Here is a 17,563-nt window from a genome sequence, read left to right on the forward strand (position 1 = left end):
CACTGAGAAAGACCCCCCACTGAGCAAGGCCCCCCACTGAGCAAGGCCCCCCACTGAGAAATACCCCCACTGAGCAAGGCCCCCCACTGAGAAAGACCCCCACTGAGCAAGGCCCCCCACTGAGCAAGGCCCCCCACTGAGAAAGACCCCCACTGAGCAAGGCCCCCACTGAGCAAGGCCCCCCACTGAGCAAGGCCCCCCACTGAGCAAGGCCCCCCACTGAGCAAGCCCCCCCACTGAGCAAGGCCCCCCACTGAGCAAGGCCCCCCACTGAGAAATACCCCCACTGAGCAAGGCCCCCCACTGAGAAAGACCCCCACTGAGAAAGACCCCCCACTGAGCAAGGCCCCCCACTGAGAAAGACCCCCACTGAGCAAGGCCCCCCACTGAGAAAGACCCCCACTGAGCAAGGCCCCCCACTGAGCAAGGCCCCCCCACTGAGAAAGACCCCCCACTGAGCAAGGCCCCCCACTGAGAAAGACCCCCACTGAGCAAGGCCCCCCACTGAGGAAGGGCCCCCCCACTGAGGAAGGGCCCCCCCACTGAGCAAGGCCCCCCACTGAGCAAGGCCCCCCACTGAGCAAGGCCCCCCACTGAGCAAGGACCCCCACTGAGCAAGGCCCATCACTGAGCAAGGCCCCCCACTGAGCAAGGCCCCCCACTGAGCAAGGCCCCCCACTGAGCAAGGCCCCCACTGAGCAAGGCCCCCCACTGAGAAATACCCCCACTGAGCAAGGCCCCCCACTGAGCAAGGCCCCCACTGAGCAAGGCCCCCCACTGAGAAATACCCCCACTGAGCAAGGACCCCCACTGAGCAAGGCCCCCCACTGAGCAAGGCCCATCACTGAGCAAGGCCCCCCACTGAGCAAGGCCCCCACTGAGGAAGGGCCCCCACTGAGGAAGGGCCCCCACTGAGCAAGGCCCCCCACTGAGCAAGGCCCCCACTGAGGAAGGGCCCCCACTGAGGAAGGGCCCCCACTGAGCAAGGCCCCCCACTGAGCAAGGCCCCCCACTGAGCAAGGACCCCCCACTGAGCAAGGACCCCCCACTGAGCAAGGCCCCCCACTGAGCAAGGACCCCCACTGAGCAAGGACCCCCACTGAGAAAGAACCCCCACTGAGCAAGGACCCCCACTGAGCAAGGCCCCCCCACTGAGCAAGGCCCCCCACTGAGCAAGGCCCCCACTGAGCAAGGCCCCCCACTGAGCAAGGCCCCCCACTGAGAAAGAACCTCATCGATGGGTTGCCTCCCGAACGCACCCTAACCAGGGCTGGGGATCGAGCCTGGAACTAAGGTCCACGACCTTGACCGGAATCGAACCGCCACGCTATCCACTGAGCCAACCCTTGGGCCCGCTGCTTTAACAGAGCTCACATCACCACGGGCGTCTTCACCCTTCACCGCCCTACCTGTCCCCTTACGTCCTGTGTCGAATGCCTCCTCGGACCCCTTCTCTGACCCCCCAGTTCAGTTTCAAATCTGTACATCCTGCCCCTCCCGCACACACACACCCCCACTTCCTCAGGGTATATTGGCTTCCTCCACAGGTGAAGACAATCTCTTTCTACGGTTTGTTTTGGGGGTTGGGGCTCTTGATATGTATTTTGTCACTTAGCCCAGAGCCCCCACCAAGACACAGCACGGTGGGGGACACCCCATCTTCCCCCCACCCCGCCCCCTGGGAGTTCCTGCCCCTCCCAGAAACAATTTCTCCCCTGGTTCCCCACCCTGGTCAGTCTCCCTTCTATTATAGGGTTTTGGTTTTATAGTCCTCACCTGATGGGAGAGGGAGAGGGGGAAGGGGAGGGGAGGAGGAGGGGAGGGGAGGGGGAGGGGGAGAAAGGGAGGGAGCTCGGGGGGGGGGGGGGGAGAGGGAAAGAGAGAGATTGATGCGAGAAAGAAACATCCATCGGTTGCCTCCCGTACGTGCCCTGGTTGGGGACTGAACCCAAAACCTGGGCATGTGCCCTGACCGGGAACCAAACCGAGACCCTTCGGAGCTCGGCCCACAGTCACCACTGCCCACCCCGGCAGGGCGATTCGGGCGCTTTCCAAGGCTCTGACCCTTTCCCGGCATATGTGTATTCATCACGTGGTTTACATGTTCTAGCTCTTAACTTACCGTAGATGGCGTGGCATGTGACAGAGTTAACCTATGTCATCACTCTCCTGGTCTGACACTGTGCAAGGCCTGCCTCTGTTCACAGTGTCTGAGCTGGTCCGCCTTGGGGCCTGACGGGGGGGTGGTGGGGGGGGGCAGGCTTCCTCCCAGCCCCCTCGCTGCCTGCGCCCCCCCCCCCCCCCAGCCGGAGTCTCCCCGAGGCAATCAGGCCCTTCAGGGCCCGTGCTCACAGCACAGATGCACATTTTATTTACTCGATAAATGTTGCCTCCTCGCTTCTCGCCCCACGGAAAACTTGTCTGAAAGAGTCTTTGTTTCCGAACCCTCCGAGCTCCAAGGACAGCGCTGGGCTGGGCTGACCAGGCGCCTCGACGGGAGACCGCAGCCACCAAAGGTCACGCACAGAGCCAGACGCGATCGTACGGAAGGGAGGGGTTGGCCGCTGCACAGACTGAGAGCCCATCGCTAAGACGGTCAGCATTTCCAACACAGCGTCCGACCTGAGCCTCAGGAGGCGCCCGTGAGGGAGGGCCCTGGACTGAGGCGGAGTGGGACCCCGGCGACCGGGCACCTGTCCCCTGGGGGCCCGGGGAGAGCAGGGGTTCTGCGGCCACCCTCTCCGACTCGGCGGCCCTGTCCTCGCTGGAGGGCCCCAGAGGAGCCCCCGGGCCGGGACAGGCCTGGCTTCCCGCCAACACTGCAAAACGAAGGAAAACCTGGGCAGGCAAGGCCTTCCCAAATGCGTTTTGTCCCTTTTCTAAGGAAGCACTGGGATGCCTGCCAAGCAGCCCAGGAAGCCAGAACCTAAGGCGTCAGGGGCCTTCTCGCCTCCACACCGTCCGTCCGTCCGTCCGTCCGTCCGTCCCGTCCGAGAAGCCCAAGGACACAGCGACGTGGTTGAGCGACGCCCTGCCGGCCGCCTCTGTCTCTCGTCTGCCGCTCCCCACTCGCACCAGAGGCAGTGGGTTCGAGGGACTGAGAACCACTGAGCATGTCCCTGTGTCCTGTCGACTTTGTAGGACAGATGCCGCCACTTGGCTGGAGGGAGACCTGGAACCAGATCCCGGTCCCGGGCCCCCCGCGCGGCTGGTTCCGTGATCCGTGCGATGGTCGGGTGCCCGGGCGCAGCCGTCACCGCCGTAAATCTCGGAGCGGCCGTGACTGCCTGCAATAGGACATCGCCCCTGCGTCACCGCAGGTGCCGTCCCGTCTCCCCCCAGGACTCGGGGTGGCCTTGCGCCGCGGATAGTCCCCGGGAAGCGAGGCTGGGAGGGTTCTGGGCCCCGGTGGGCCTGAAAGACCTTCAGCGCCTGCCTCTCGCTCTCTGGGGCGCTGCCCGGGAGGCCGCCAGCTGTCTGGCCTCCCGGAGGACGCGAGGCCACGCGGGGAGCCGGCGGCCCAGCTGCCGGTGCTGCTGACAGGCCGTCGGACCGTCCGGCCAGCTGACCCTCCAGCTGGAGGCAGCTCGAGGGAGCCCAGGACCAGCTGAGCAACGGCCCCGCCACCCACAGAGGCAGGAGGAAGAAGCAGTCATTGTTCTGAGCCACTGGGTTTTGGGGGCGGTTTGTTGAGCAAGAGATCAAAACAGCAGTCAGCAGAGGACGGCCGCGCTCTCACACCCTTTCCTCGCCGGGAAGGGCGCCCCCTCTCCAGGCAGCCGGTCTCAGACGGACAGGCTGAGCAAGGGGACCGCCCTCCCTGCCTGAGGCCCGCGGCTCGCCTCCACCTGGGACCCGGGACCTGACGGCGAGTCCAGTGGCTTCGACGTGGTTTCTCGCCTGACCTCCTCGCAGGAGGCTGCCCCTGCCCCACACCGTCTGCCCGCCCAGGCTCGGCCACGCAGGCTTCCGACCGCACTGTCTGCCCATGACCTTGGGCCTTCTGCCCGGATTCGGTGCCATCACGAAGCCGAAAACTCAACACGCAGGGCGTGCCTCCTCGAACCGCTGCGCAGGCCCGTGAGGCGACGCGGCGCCGGGCGCCCTGGCGGGTGGTACTTGCTGCAAGCCTCCTGCTTCAGCTCGGGGCGAGGGCTCTACAGGGCCTGAGCGTGGCCTCAGACGTGGCGACATGGGCCGGCCGGGGCCGCGTTCCCGAGGAAAGACGCTGACAAGTGTGATCGTGGGCGCTGGACCCCACGTGGCTCAGTCTCCCCAGCTTCCTGACACTGGGGCGAGCTGCCCACTGAAGACCCCACGTCCTGCTCACACACCCACGTCCACCCACCTCCTAACACATCCAGGTCGGCGGGGCCTTGGCACCCCTCCGAGCGGCGTTCGGACCTTCCACCTGGGGACCCGCCGTGCGGCCCAGTCCCTGCTCTCTGCACGGACCAAGGGCGAGGGCTGTCCGGTTTCGTTTTTCTTTATTTAAAAAATACATTTTTTTATTGATCTCAGAGAAGGGAGAGGGAGAGAGAAGAGAAACATCAAGGATGAGAGAGGAACATCCTAGATCAGCTGCCTCCTACACGCCCCCTACTGGGGATTGAGCCACAACCCGGGCCTGTGCCCGGACCTCCTGGTTCCCCACGCCAGCCGGTGGGTTTTCTGTTTTTAAAGGACAATATCCTGTCGTTGTTACAGTTCTAACACAGCAACGCCCCGAAAGCACCCCCACGTCTCGGCGGGTGCGCTGCAAGCCCAGGGCTCACAGAGAGCCCCTGGGAGGCATGTCCCCCCTCCCCCAGAGGCACCGGAATGGCCCTGGGTGCTGCTGTCATCGGTCAGGCGTCCCGTCAGGTCCTTGTGAAGCTATTTCTGGATTAAACCCGTGAACTTGATCCTCGGCCCGCTGACCTTTCGCTGAGAGGCGGACACCTGGCCAGCGCTGGGAGCAGGTGGGAAGCGGCTGAGAAGGACGGGTCCCCGGCGCGACACAGCGTCGTGGGGACGCAGCCACGGCACAGGCAGGGCCTTCTTCTTTTTAAATATATTCTGGTTGCTCCCAGAGAGGAAGGAGGGGGAGAGAGACACATCCATGATGAGAGAGTCATGCATCGCTGCCTCCTGCACGCCCCGCACTGGGGACCGAGCCCACAACCCAGGTATGTGCCCTCACCGGGAACTGAACCCGGGACCCTTCAGTCTGCAGGCCAACGCTCTATCCACTGAGCTACACCGGCTAGAGCTGGGCAGTGCCTTCTTGATGAAATCCAGAGACAGTTCTCTCGCCTCCCGGAATCAGACCTGCGGCTTCCCCGCCTGGTCTCTCGTCCCCGAGGCCGTGCCGGCCGCGGGCCTCCTCCTGCCGGCGCGTCGGAGGCAGCAGCGCACACTAGCCAACCCCGCCGCCTCACTGGCCTGGGACACACCGTCCTCTCCCTCTCCCTCTCCCTGCACTCACCCTCCCGGCCTGTCTCACCTCTGCACACCGTCCTCTCCCTCTCCCTCTCCCTGAACTCACCCTCCCGGCTTGTCTCACCTCTGCACACCGTCCTCTCCCTCTCCCTCTCCCTGCACTCACCCTCCTGGCCTCGGTCTCACCTCTGCACACCATCCTCCCTCTCCCTGCACTCACCCTCCCGGCCTGTCTCACCTCTGCACACCGTGCTCTCCCTCTCCCTCTCCCTGCACTCACCCTCCTGGCCTCGGTCTCACCTCTGCACACCGTCCTCTCCCTCTCCCTCTCCCTGCACTCACCCTCCTGCCTCGGTCTCACCTCTGCACACCATCCTCCCTCTCCCTGCACTCACCCTCCCGGCCTGTCTCACCTCTGCACACCGTGCTCTCCCTCTCCCTCTCCCTGCACTCACCCTCCTGGCCTCGGTCTCACCTCTGCACACTGTCCTCTCCCTCTCCCTCTCCCTCTCCCTGCACTCACCCTCCCGGCCTGTCTCACCTCTGCACACCGTCCTCTCCCTCTCCCTCTCCCTGCACTCACCCTCCCGGCCTCAGTCTCACCTCTGCACACCGTCCTCTCCCTCTCCCTCTCCCTGCACTCACCCTCCCGGCCTCAGTCTCACCTCTGCACACCGTTCTCTCCCTCTCCCTGCACTCACCCTCCCGGCCTCAGTCTCACCTCTGCACACCGTCCTCTCCCTCTCCCTGCACTCACCCTCCCGGCCTGTCTCACCTCTGCACACCGTGCTCTCCCTCTCCCTCTCCCTGCACTCACCCTCCTGGCCTCGGTCTCACCTCTGCACACTGTCCTCTCCCTCTCCCTCTCCCTGCACTCACCCTCCCGGCCTCAGTCTCACCTCTGCACACCGTCCTCTCCCTCTCCCTGCACTCACCCTCCCGGCCTGTCTCACCTCTGCACACCGTGCTCTCCCTCTCCCTCTCCCTGCACTCACCCTCCTGGCCTCGGTCTCACCTCTGCACACCGTCCTCTCCCTCTCCCTCTCCCTGCACTCACCCTCCCGGCCTCAGTCTCACCTCTGCACACCATCCTCCCTCTCCCTGCACTCACCCTCCTGGCCTCGGTCTCACCTCTGCACACCGTTCTCTCCCTCTCCCTGCACTCACCCTCCCGGCCTCAGTCTCACCTCTGCACACCGTCCTCTCCCTCTCCCTGCACTCACCCTCCCGGCCTGTCTCACCTCTGCACACCGTGCTCTCCCTCTCCCTCTCCCTGCACTCACCCTCCTGGCCTCGGTCTCACCTCTGCACACCGTGCTCTCCCTCTCCCTCTCCCTGCACTCACCCTCCCGGCCTCAGTCTCACCTCTGCACACCGTCCTCTCCCTCTCCCTCTCCCTGCACTCACCCTCCCGGCCTCAGTCTCACCTCTGCACACCGTTCTCTCCCTCTCCCTGCACTCACCCTCCCGGCCTCAGTCTCACCTCTGCACACCGTCCTCTCCCTCTCCCTGCACTCACCCTCCTGGCCTGTCTCACCTCTGCACACCGTCCTCTCCCTCTCCCTCTCCCTGCACTCACCCTCCCGGCCTCAGTCTCACCTCTGCACACCGTCCTCTCCCTCTCCCTGCACTCACCCTCCCGGCCTGTCTCACCTCTGCACACCGTCCTCTCCCTCTCCCTCTCCCTGCACTCACCCTCCCGGCCTCAGTCTCACCTCTGCACACCGTCCTCTCCCTCTCCCTCTCCCTGCACTCACCCTCCCGGCCTCAGTCTCACCTCTGCACACCGTCCTCTCCCTCTCCCTCTCCCTGCACTCACCCTCCCGGCCTCAGTCTCACCTCTGCACACCGTCCTCTCCCTCTCCCTGCACTCACCCTCCCGGCCTCAGTCTCACCTCTGCACACCGTCCTCTCCCTCTCCCTCTCCCTGCACTCACCCTCCCGGCCTCAGTCTCACCTCTGCACACCGTCCTCTCCCTCTCCCTCTCCCTGCACTCACCCTCCCGGCCTGTCTCACCTCTGCACACTGTCCTCTCCCTCTCCCTGCACTCACCCTCCCGGCCTGTCTCACCTCTGCACACCGTCCTCTCCCTCTCCCTGCACTCACCCTCCCAGCCTCAGTCTCACCTCTGCACACCGTCCTCTCCCTCTCCCTCTCCCTGCACTCACCCTCCCGGCCTGTCTCACCTCTGCACACCGTCCTCTCCCTCTCCCTGCACTCACCCTCCCGGCCTGTCTCACCTCTGCACACCGTCCTCTTCCCTGCACTCACCCTCCCGGCCTGTCTCACCTCTGCACACCGTCCTCTCCCTCTCCCTCTCCCTCTCCCTGCACTCACCCTCCCGGCCTCAGTCTCACCTCTGCACACCGTCCCGAATTGGTTCTGGAACAAGGTCGGCGTGAGTCGCCCTGAAGCCCCTGGGTCGGCGTCCCTGCCTCGTCCCTGCTCTGGAAGGGTCCCCGACACGAGCAGGGCCGGCACACGCCCCCCACTGGAAGCCCTCTAGCGCCTCGCTCTGCGCTCTCCCAGCTGAACAAACACTGGGGAATTAAATGGCCAAAGATGCAAATTTTGACAGTGCCACGTCCCCGAACAGTACAACAAGGCGTGCGTTCTTCCTCCTCCACCTTCCAAACACACCCGTGCGGGCGGGAGGACGCGTGGCGGGGCTTCTCGCGGCTTCCGAAGAAGCGGTGACAGGGACGTGATCAAATATACGGGCACGGCTACCCTACCACAGGGCGTGGGGGCGTTTACATGCACAAGACGATACACCAGAGGGCCCCTCACTCCCGGTAGTGTCTGTGTGTGTGTGTGGGGGGGGGGTGGGCGGGGCCGGGGAGCAGGCTGCGAGATGCTCAGTGTTTACAAGTACCTCCCTGGGCATGTCTTGGCTTCTACAGAGAAAGATGGGGAGGGCTCTGCCCGCAAGGCTGGTGCCCCGTTATGTCTGGGGTGAGAACTGGGGGGGAGGCCGAGGGGGAGGAGCAGGCGTGGACCCTCGGGCCGCGAGGACGGGCTGCTCGCAAAGTGTCCCACAGCGAGCCAGTCTCCCTCCTGGGACTGAAAACACTAACGGATCGTGTGACAGACGTGAGGCTATCTAGCATGTCAGTTCCTCAAAACCGCCTAAAGCCCTAGGCTTGGCTCGGCCACGGAGCTGGGACCCCTGATCACGCTGCCTGCGCCCCCCCCTCCGAGGCCTGGCCCCCCACAGCCTCCCTGCTCCCTGGTCCTTCCAGGGCAGCTCGCTCACCTCCTGGAGTCAGGGGACAGGGACTGCGGAGCAGATCCGCTCAGCGACACGCGTGCAGGGTTTTAAACCTGGAGAGCCACGGGCCTGCCCAGGCGGAGCACAGCTGTGTCTCCACGTCCTCGGGCAGCACGTGACAGACTACAGAGCGTGGCCGTCATGACTGTCTCCCCGTCCCCACACGGCCTCGCGCAGAACGCAGCGGCTGAGGGGGACGGGTTTGAGAATTGGGTCCCTAACGTGTAACTCTCTGCAAAGACCGTTTATTCATCGTTTTCTATGAATTTTTCATTAAATGGAAAGTCCTCTCGCTCCCATTCCACCAAGTGAATCCGTAGCAGACGGACGTATTTTCTGTGCCTTCAGCTTATACTTGTTAAAGGTTTTTAAAGCCTATTTGGAGAAAGCAACTTAAACTAACTTGACAGGACAGTTTCTCCACGTCCCCAAAATCTAGAATTTAAATCGGCCCCGCCGGCGTGGCTCAGTGGCTGAGCATCGACCTATGAACCAGGAGGTCAGGGTTCAATTCCTGGTCAGGGCACAGGCCCAGGTTGTGGGCTCCGTCCCCAGAAGGGGGTGTGGAGGCAGCCGATCCATGATTCTCTCTCATCATGGATGTTTCTATCTCTCTCTCTCCCTCTCCCCTCCTCTCTGAAATCAATAGAAATATATTTTAAATAAAATAAAGTTGAGATCGAACCCAGTGGGTAAACCCACCGATGTCCAGTTACGTCCAGGGCGGCCAGACCAGGACACAGTGGACACCACCCAGCCCGGCCAGGCTCCAGGCCACCCCCTGAGGACGAGACCGGCGGGCACCGGCAGGGCGACATCAGAGAAGCCGGCTGAGAGGGTGAGATGGCTCCCAGCCCCCGAGGAGGGCGACAGGCAAACTCCGAAAGCAGCAACTCAGCCGAGAAGCGGAGGCGGGCGGTCAGGGGAGGCGCCCACGAGGTCGCGTGTGGACAGGAGCCGGGGTGACCAAGCGGCACGTGCGCGTCCCCGTCTTCCTGCGGCTGCCCTGGCCCCCTGGTGAGCGCGCTCCGTGCGAGTCGTGCTGACTGTGATAACGGGAAACCCGAGGCCTGCGGAGACGCGGCCATTGATCCGGTCCAGCTGCAGATGCGGCGAGGCGCTCGGGGAGGCTGGGCGCCGCCTCACCCGTTTCTCCAAAAAGCTTTTTTGGCAACCCGAAGCCGCGGAGTGCCGGTTCCAGTGTGACTGTCAGTCCTGGAATAGAGCCTGAGGCGGTCTGATCGCCGCCCTCTTAGGAGCCGTATGGGGGCCCTTTTCCAGGTCCCCGCGAGCCAGCAGCCAGCTTCCCACGCGTCTGATCAGCAAAGGGCCTGTGGGAGCCGCACTCTGCATCAGCTTCTGCACAAACTCCTCGGAGCGGGAGGGGGCGGCCCACCCTGCGTCTGCCATCTGACCTCCTGCTCTGGGACCTGCTCTCCAGCCAGCGAGGTGCTCCCTGCACGTGGCTTCTTGGCTTCGAAGGGGCGAGAACGGGTGGGAAGTCCCCTTTTCCCACCCGCCCGGCCACCGGCCTTTCAGGACTGTGGGTCCTGCCCCCCCAAAACACAAGATGAGACCCCCCGACCGGTGCAGGCAGCTCCCCATCAACCGTGCTCGCCCACGCCCCCAGCCCCCCGCCCAGCCGGCTCCCCACAGCCCGCTTCCATCCCCTGGGCACGGCTCCGGAGACTGGGCTGTGACCGCCGACAGGCGTGAGCTCTTCCGAGCGCAGAACAGAAACAGACCCAGAGCAGACCCAGAGCAGGATGCGGCCGGAGGCAGGCGAGGCCCATGCGCCCTGGTCTCTGCATCAAAACGCACCGCGCTGTGTTGTCGCCCAAAACCGTCGGCAGCGCAGTCCACCCGGCGCCTGCCCCACTGGTCCCCTGCGCACACCCTTCCCCGAGGCCAGGGCTTGACCCACTCCCAGCATCTCGCAGGCCTGGCTTCTCCCGGAGATTCACAAGCCTCGGCTCCGTGGCCCCCTGCCTGCTCCCTGCACAGACCACGGCTCTGGGAACATGCTGGGGGCCCCTCCCAGGCCCGGGGAATGGTGAGCACACCCTCCTCTCAACCAGCACCTCGGAGCAGGACTCGGCCTCCCTCCGTCCAGCCAGAACAAACACAGCGAAGCCGCTCTGGAAACGCCCCCGACCTTACGAAATCCACTCCCTCGGGGATGCGATGCGTCCTGGGTGGCACAACTGGTTAGTGCCTGACACGGGGGCCGGGGAGACGGCTCCCACCCTGGCGGCCAGGCGGCCTCTCCTCGTCCACTGTCCTGTCTCCTCACGGGGTGATGGGAAGGAGGGTCAGCACAGCCCGGTGGCCGTGCACCGGGCGGCCTCGCTCTCCAGGGCCAGCGCGGCTCCCCCTCCCCGCCCCCGCCGCCCTGCCCCCCCTTGTCCAATCGCCATAGGCCCCACCCAGACAACAAGTCCATCCTCTCCCTCGACAGAAGGACGAGCTCCCGTCCTCCTATAGACTTCTCCGCTGACTTTCCTCAGCCGGCTGAGACGTCGGAGCAGCGAAATGAATCCCGTCTGTAGGGGGGGACAGTCATCTGAGAAGAGGGGGCGGAGACGCTGAGGTCTGAGGTTTCTTAGGGAGCCAGCTGGTCGGCTCCCGCCCCTCCAGGGGAGGCGGCTTGGGGGGGGGGTACACTGGGCTCCTCTAGAGACTGAGCAGGGGAGGGGGTGGCAGGGCTGGGGCTTCAGGGCAGCTGGGCAAGGCCCAAAGGGCAGGGCACACCGGATGCCGGCTCCACGCAGCCAGGGCTCCTGCCCGCCCGGCACCTGGCCGCCCTCCGTCCCCTCCCAGGTCCCACTGGCTCCTCCCCACCCTTCGCTGGGCCATCATCGCGCTCGGTTCTGGGGCCGCCTGCTCCAAGGCCACCGCTCCCCTTGGGAACAGGAGGAACCCTCCCGGATGGAGATCCCAGAAGAGGAAGGAGAGCAGCCGGCTCTTCGTCCACACTCAGGGGGTCAGAAGGCCCCGCTTCTCCGGAGTTTGCTATGAAGTCTCAGCCTGTGACCACGGCCGCTCCTGGGCAGCTGGCCGGCTCTCATTAAAAAGAGCCAGCGTTGGGTCCTGGCCGGTGTGGCTCAGTGGACAGAGCATGAGACTGTGGACTGAAGGGTCCCGGGTTCGATTCCGGCCAAGGGCACAGACTCGGTTGCAGGCTCCTCCCTGGCCAGGGGGGCCCTGGTGGGGCGCCTGCAGGAGACAACCAATAGATGTGCCTCTCTCCTATGGATGTTTCTCTCTCTCTTTCCCTCTCTCCCACTCTCTCTAAAAATCAATGGGAAATTACCCTCGGGGGGAGGATCAACAAAAAAAGAGCCCCACTCGCTGGGGCGCAGTACAGAAGCGGGGGGAGAAGCACGTGTGACTGACTGCCGGCTCAGCGAGCCCGCCCTCCAGGCGGCGGAGCAGGTGCGGGGCGCGGGGCAGGCCCAGCGCGGAGGGAGGAGATGTGGCCGAGGGCTGCGGGGTGGGAACCCCGCTCAGCACAGAGCGCCCTGCGCCGCCGCCACGCAAACGCACTGGCCGGCTCCCTCCCGGCGGCTCCGGTCTCCTAGGGGGCAGCCATTCACTTACTCACTTCCCCGGCCGCCGTGTGAGGAAAAGACAAACCGGGAGTTCTCCACTTCGCACAGCGCCCCTGAAAGAGCAGTGGGGTTCCCGCACCTCACGGCCAGCTGCTCAGGGGGAAGCTCACTCTGACCCTTGCCCGCTGCTGTCACTTACACGAGCCCAGGACTCAGGGTCCCAGCTCCGTGTGGGGCCGGGAGCCGGAGAGGCGGCAGCGCCCCTCCTCCTCCCCGGCGCTCCTCGCCCCACACTTTCGCAGGCAAACGTGCAAACGTGCGCCCATGGGCGCGGGTGTGCTCGGCTAGGACAGCGCGCACGCCGACCCTTCCGCGAACTGGGGTGGCCTGCGGTCCCCGAGCGGCAGGAAAGGCGGGTGTCAGATCCCATTTCCCAGCTGGGTAAACCGAGGCCCCCGCTCGGCGGAACCGACCTGCCCGGGCGCAATGGCAGCGCCGTAAACAGAACCCGAACAGAACCCGTGTCTGCCCTGACTGCGCGCGGGCCCCTGACACCGGACTCCGGACTCAGAACGGGACCCTCCGCCGGCGCCGGAGTCCACAGCAGTTTCTTGTGTTACAATTGGGGGAGGGGGCGCTGGAGGGGACACTCACCCACTCCACGCGCCTGCGCCGGCCTCCCGCGCGGCTCTCCCCGATGCCCAAAGCGCCCGCCCTGCATCCGAGACCCAGAGCGCGAGCGGGACGCGGGGGGGAGGGGGGTCGCAGAGGGGGGACCCACCTGAGCGGCCCGCGGGCCACGATGCTGCGCACCTGCCAGAGCCACTCACTGCCCCGCGCTCAGGACGCCCGGTCTCCGGAGCCCTGACACCAACCCCCCCGCCCCCAGCCCTGCAAACGCGTCACCTGTGCCACGTCCGGAGCCCCTCGCGAGTGCGCGCGGCCGCGCGAGGCGCCAGGTGCTCGGCCCGGCCCGGAGGCTGGCCCGGCCGCCTCGGCCAAGAGACGCGGGCGGGGCGGGGCGGGGCGGGGCAGGGCGGGAGCGGGAGTCCCCGGGCAGCGGCCTGGAGTGCGGGTCGAGTTCCCGCAGCGCCGCTCCTTAAAGGCGCCGCGGCCGCGCGCCCCGCTCCGCTCCCGGCGGCTCCGACCCGGCCCGAGTGGGCGGGGCCGACCTTCGCGGCGGGACCCAGGCGGAGCAGGGCTCCGAGCCGCCCCACCGAAGCGGGCTGTCCCCTGTCAGCCGGGGAAGGGGACCCAGCGGGCGGCGCCTGGCTGTCCGAAGCGAGTCACCGACCCTGCCCCAGGCCGCCTCCGCAGCGGGCAGAACCTGGGCTCGCCACGTCACCGAAATCCCGCTCAGGTTGGGAGTTTACATTCGCCGTCCGTGCCCAGATTCTGCCCAAAGGAAGCGCAGGGTTTCGTCACAGAGCAGAGGGCAGCCCAGTGATTGACAGGACTTGGGGCTCTGGCCTGGGCCCAGGCGGTGTGGACCCGGGCAGGGGGCGGGGGCCGGGGCGCGGGTGCCACCCCCGCGGTCTCTCCTCGCGGCAAACACCCTGGAGCGCACTCCCCCTTCCCCCTCCCCCCCCCCCCCCCAGTCCCGGGAGGCGGGTGGGCATTCGGGTGCCAGCTCGGAATTCCAAGCGGCCGGGAAAGGAAGTTTGCCATTCAAGTCGCTCTCCTGACCTGCGAAATGCGCGCTCAAACACTCCAGCGTCCGGATCAACAGATGGGGTTGCTTTGAATACAGCAAAACAGGGAAGAGGCGCTCAGGCTGTGCCGGGTGGCCGACACACTACAAACCCTTCTCTGCAGGAGGCAAGGTCTGGGTCGTTAATTAATGCGTAAACGCCAGCACGAGCAGGACAGCCATTTGTGGGAACCGTCTGCCCATGCGGCTGACCGGCGTTACCTCGCGCACACACAGGCGTGCACACAAACACACCCACTTTCACTCCCGGCGCCTCACAGGGCCCAGGTCCTTCATCTGTAAAATGGGGGTGCGGATGCAGTTACCCCTGCAGACCCAGTGGGAAAATGTACCCCAGACTGACCTAGAAAAGACCACACCTGCTCGCCCTGCAGCAACAGCGGCCTGCACCCCGCAGGGAGGCCTCCCAGCGCATGGCCCTCTTCTCCCCGGGATCCTCACCGCACCGCACCGCAGGGCACCGTGTCCTTGGACCAAGACCTGTCCCGGCCCTGGCCCGTTTGGCTCAGTGGACAGAGCGTCGGCCTGCGGACTGAAGGGTCCAGGGTTCAGTTCCGGTCAAGGGCACATGCCTGGGTTGCTGGCTGGATCCCCAATGGGGGGCGTGCAGGTGGCAGCCAATGATGCTCTCTCATTAATGTTTCTCTCTCCCTCTCCCTTCCTCTCTGACATTAATAATTTTTTTAAAAAATTTAAACAACACACACACCTATCCCATCAGAGTTGCTTCACTGCGGTCTGGCCCACACCTGCCTTACGCATTCACGCAGCCGCTTCATCACTCTCCGTGGGCCCGGAGGCTGGGCACGTGCGTCCTGCACCAGAGCCGGCCAGCCCTGCGAGTCACGTGGCGAGTGTGACCTCGGGACTCTGCCTCCTCCAGACTCGCCTGTGCTTCTCCGGGCAGGACAGCTGACGGCACCACCGTTATCTTTGCTATGCACATCCTCTAGCACCACCGCAGCGGCCAAGGCCAAGGATGCCCACAGAAATCCCGCTCTCCTCCTTCCAGCTGGGCCCTAGAAATGCATCGTCAAGTCCTCCAGTTACGGGCACGTGAGCGAGTTCACCAGAACAGGACGGGCCTGCCCGAGAGGGGAGGGATTTGCTAATAGTAGCTGAATGTGGAAACTTGTAAATTCATCGAAACTCAATGACCTCAGGAGGCAGAAGAATATATCCGCTGCCCTTTCTCCTCCATGTTTTCAGGCAGCTTCATTTCTTTCAACGTATCCGTTTCATTATTCACATTTTCAAATCTTTAATTATTCTTAACTTCCTTCTTACCAACACTCCCTTCCCGATTTAAGTGGGAAGTATCAAAGTGAACTGCACTTTTTCTATTTTTTGTTCTTGAAACCAGTTCAGAGAAACAGGTCACAGAAAATGAAATTACTCATCCACACTTAAAAAGAGAAAATAAAAACACAAAAATTCTTTGGAGGCAAGTTCTTCTGATAAGCGTGTGTTTCCACAAATTCCTGAACTTCTCAACAGAGCCAGTCGTTTGGAACACGGAGACCCAGAGCCGCTTCTTCCTAAAGCAACAGGACAATGAACGCGGACGCGCTCGCTCCGGGAAGCTGCCTCGGTTCTCGGTTCTCGTCTGGGTGACGATGGCATCAGAATGCCTGGCGTGTTGGTGAGAAAGGGCAATTCAGTGAAACATGTGTAGCCCCAAGCAGTCATGTCAGTGTAGCAGGAATTTCTGGTAAGGTTCTTTGAGGGTTTAAAAGCACTGTCATTTGTTTTCCAGAGTTTGTCAATAAGAAACTATTTCAGTATATTAACAGTGGTTTATCTCTGGGCGGGTGAGAGTCTATGTCTTTTGGGTTCTTTTTGCTTATTTTATGTGATTTTCTTTCCTATCATATATTATAAATTATTTTAAAACTAGAGGCCTGGTGCACGAAATTCGTGCACGGGGGTGTGTGTCTCTCAGCCCAGCCTGCACTCTCTCCAATCTGGGGACCCCTCGAGGGATGTCCAACTGCCCATTTAGGCCCGATCCCGGTAGGCCTGATCACCCCCAACTGCCCTCCCCTGCTGGCCTGATCCCTCCCAACTGCCCTCCCCTGCTGGCCATCCCTCTCACAATCCAGGACTGCTGGCTCCCAACTGCTCGCCTGCCTGCCTTCCTGATTGCCCCTAACCGCTTCTGCCTGCCAGCCTGATCACCCCCTAACCACTCCCCTGCCAGCCTGATTGATGCCTAACTGCTCCCCTGCCAGCCTATTTGCCCCCAACTGCTCTCCCCTGCAGGCCTGGGTCCCGCCCAACTGCCCTTCCCTGCAGGCCCGGTCGCCCCCAACTTCCTTCCTCTGCCGGCCTGGTCACCCCTAACTGCCCTCCCCTGAAGGCCTGATCACCCCCAACTGCCCTCCCTTGCAGGCCTGGTTCCTCCCAACTGCCCTCCCCTGCTGGCCTGATCACCCCCAACTGCCCTCCCTTGCAGGCCTGGTCCCTCCCAACTGCCCTCCCCTGCTGGCCATCTTGTGGCGGCTATCTTGTGTCCCACATGGGGGCAACCATCTTTGACCACATGGGGGCAGCCATCTTGTGTGTTGGAGTGATGGTCAATTTGCATATTACTCTTTTATTAGATAGGATTACAATTAATCTAAATCATTATAAAAGTAATGTAAATTATAAAAATATAAATTATTTTTATTTTTACACTAGAGGCCCCGGTGAACGAAATTCGTGCACTTGGGGTGGGGTCCCTCAGCTCGGCCTGTGCCCTCTCCCAGTCCTTAGGCCCGCGGGGAGCAGGCCCTAAGCGGGTCAGTCGGACATCCTTAGCGCTGCCCCGGAGGCGAGAGAGGCTCCTGCCACCGCTGCTGCACTCGCCAGCCGTGAGGCCCGGCTTTCTGGCTGAGGGGTGCTCCCCCTGTGGGAGCGCACTGACCGCCAGGGGGCAGCTCCTGTGTTGAGCGTCTGCCCCCTAGTGGTCAGTGCGCGTCATAGTGACCAGTTGTTCTGCTATTAGGTCAATTTGCATATTAGCCTTTTATTCTATAGGATTTGACCTTAGCCAAAAGGCTGAGAAGCAATAAATTTTTAGTTTTAATTAAAGGAATACATATAAGTGAAAAATTCAAATGGGCATATGAAACTATCCTAAAAATAGCTAAAAAGAAAAAAATAAATGGCGTTATTATTTTTTTCATATACAAACATCTTATCTCCCTATGTCCCCAATCGAATTGTCTCCCCGATGCCACTGGACTATTGTTCATGCAGTCGAGTTTACTGTCGTCACCCGCTCTGCTACGCCAGGCCCCGCGCTCTCCGCAGTCCCCTGCCTCCCACGCTCTGTGGGAAGTGAGCCGCATCAAGAATGACACCTTTCTGTATACAGAAGACGCGCATGCTGCCTTCGGACCTCCCACGTAAGGCCCGGGTTCTTTGCACTTTAGTAAAAATAAAAACATTTTTGGCCCTGGCCGGTTTGGCTCAGTACGTCGAGCGTCAGCCTGCAGACTGAAGGGTCCCCGGTTTGATTCCAGTCAAGGGCATGTACCTCGGTTGCAGGCTCCTGGCCCCGGTCGGGGCATTTGGGGCGGCTAGCAATTGATCATCCATGTTTCTCTCTCTGTGTCTCTCCC

General features: G+C 63.1%; 1 protein-coding gene across 16 annotated transcripts in view; it reads right to left on the reverse strand.

The window, feature by feature from the left end:
- LOC308237465 (TLC domain-containing protein 4-like) overlaps positions 1-17,563 on the reverse strand; it is a 48,092-nt gene that overhangs the window by 13,814 nt on the left and 16,715 nt on the right. Inside the window, exon 1 of one of the 16 annotated variants that reach the window (XM_080648181.1) lies at positions 14,299-14,378. The exons of 2 other annotated variants lie outside the window; for them this stretch is intronic. The gene's annotated coding sequence lies outside the window, so the exon portion shown is untranslated. Of the gene's footprint in view, positions 1-10,774; positions 11,267-12,293; positions 12,457-12,717; positions 12,823-12,898; positions 12,958-13,025; positions 13,794-13,930; positions 14,160-14,298; positions 14,379-17,563 lie in introns of those variants that run through there. 13 more of the 16 variants (XM_080648185.1, XM_080648174.1, XM_080648187.1 and 10 more) reach the window with 13 other exon arrangements.

Source organism: Plecotus auritus (assembly GCF_963455305.1).
Source record: "Plecotus auritus genome assembly, chromosome: 12".
NCBI lineage: Eukaryota > Metazoa > Chordata > Mammalia > Chiroptera > Vespertilionidae > Plecotus > Plecotus auritus.